The sequence below is a fragment of the Carlito syrichta genome, unplaced genomic scaffold (genome assembly GCF_000164805.1).
Source record: "Carlito syrichta isolate Samal-C Ts95f unplaced genomic scaffold, Tarsius_syrichta-2.0.1 Scaffold308000, whole genome shotgun sequence".
In the NCBI taxonomy this organism is placed as follows: Eukaryota; Metazoa; Chordata; class Mammalia; order Primates; family Tarsiidae; genus Carlito; species Carlito syrichta.
In genome coordinates, this window is record NW_007252096.1 from 185,688 (window position 1) to 187,764 (window position 2,077).

Here is a 2,077-nt window from a genome sequence, read left to right on the forward strand (position 1 = left end):
CTTTTGAAATAAAGATGCAAATGTGCTTCAGTAAATTAAATGCATTACCAGTGTTCAGTTTAGTGGTCCTGACCAGCACAGCTATTTAAGGAAACAGAAGAAAACAGAATGCAGCCGGGCTTGGTGGCTCAGCCTGTAATCTCAGCACTCTGGGAGGCCGAGGTGAAAGGACTGCCTGAGCCCAGGGGTTCGAGCCCCGCCTGGGCAACTTGGTGAGACCTCATCTCTACAATAAATCAAAAAAGTAGCCAGGCATGGTGGCGCATGCCTGTGTTCCAGCTACTTGGAAGGCTGAGGCAGAAAGATCGCCTGAGCCCTGCAGGTCGAGGCTGCGGCGGCCCTGGGTGTGCCACTGCACTCCAGCCTGGGCGACAGAGCGAGACTCCGGCTCAAAAAAAGAAGACTAAATGCTGATCATGACCCATTAAACCGATCTGTGACTTGCTTCAAGTCTCAAAAGCACCACTGAGGAGGAAGGAAGGAATGACGATACTTCCTGACCAGGGAGTGAGAGAGAGCAGATCGTGCCCAGAATACCGAGGCCAGGCCCAATCCTAGCTGGGGAGCTGAAGCTTCCTCCGGCACTGAAAAGATTTCAGTGGCGGAAAGGAAGCACTACACCAGGCATTTCTTCATACAGAATAAAAAGGCCCAGTGTGGGAATGAGGACCCGCCAGTGGGCTGTCCACGGAGATTAATCGGCATTCTGAACCCACTGTTTTACAAAGGCAGACATGAAAGCTGACAGCAGCCCAACCATGCCCAGTAGTCAAGTCGGCCAACAAACACCCCTCCTGTCTTGCCAAGAAGTTTCAGTGCTTTAACACGTTCTCCAAGTTTCGGCCCCAGACCCCCAGCACTCATCCAGTCAATGCCTGACTCATGGAACCCCCTTCATGGAACCCCTCATCATCAGCGAAGCCTCTCATTCTTCTCAATGCTGCCCTCAGCCCTCCCTATCCCCGTCCCTCCTTGGGGTGTAGGATTTCCAATTTCCACTGGAGAGCTGCAAAGCCCGGAGCTGCAGCTACTCGGCCGACCTGCTGCTCTGGCGGAGATGAAGGTCCGAAGCGGTCTGGAGACCACCCGGCTGCCTTCCTGGTCATTGTCTAGAGCCACCAATACCACTCGGACAAGAAAGGTGTGACCGGTGTGGGGAGCCTGCTACCCATCCCAACCTACTTGTGCTTCAAAAGTCAAGTTCCAAGCCCTTGTCCACCAGCTCAGCCCATGAACATGGCCCCCTTCTCTCCATTTTCGCCACTGGGGAGACGGCAGACGATGGCAGCTGGGTGGGCTAATTGGGCACTTGTGTACTGTGTCATCTGCTCAGTTGTCCCTGTGAGCTGCCCATGCTCCCTAAGTAGCCTGCAAGCTTTCTGAAGGCAGGAACCTGTCAAACTCCTCTGAGGGCTGGGTGCAGTGGCTCAGCCTGTAGTCCTAGCACCTTGGGAGGCCCAGGCAAGAGGATTGCCAGAGCCTGGGGGTTCGAGATAGGCCTGGGCAACTTGGTGAGACCTCATCTCTACAATGAATCACCAAAAAGAACCAGCAGGGTGTGGTGGCGTGTGCCTGGAGTTCCAGCTACTTGGAAGGTGAGGCGGAAGGATCGCCTAAGCCCTGCAAGGAGAGGCTGCGGTGTGACCGTGAGTGTGCCACTGCACTCCAGTTTGGGTGACAAAAATGAGACTGCAAGTAAGTAACAAAACAAAACAAACGTTCTCTGAGTACAGGTGACAGAAGCTGGATACTTGCAGGACGCGGCCATGGGGACGGGTGCGTGGAGAAACACGGCAGCAGAGCCAGGGCAGACAAAAAGGTGTGGGGCTTGGGGGGTGGAGCGCAGGCCTCTGATGGGGTGAGGCGGAGACTCTGGGCAGCTGGGTGGAGTACAGAGCTCGGAAGCGCCGGCACTGGCACGCGCGAGGCAGTGTCCCGGACCAGGCCGCCAAGGCTCGCAGGATCCACCAGCACGTAGATCAAGATTTGCGGTCGGTTAAACGGCGGGTGCGTGACAAACGGAGGCACGTGCCTAAAATCTGCTGCGGCGTGTATTTCCTGGAGGCGCCCGGGCTCG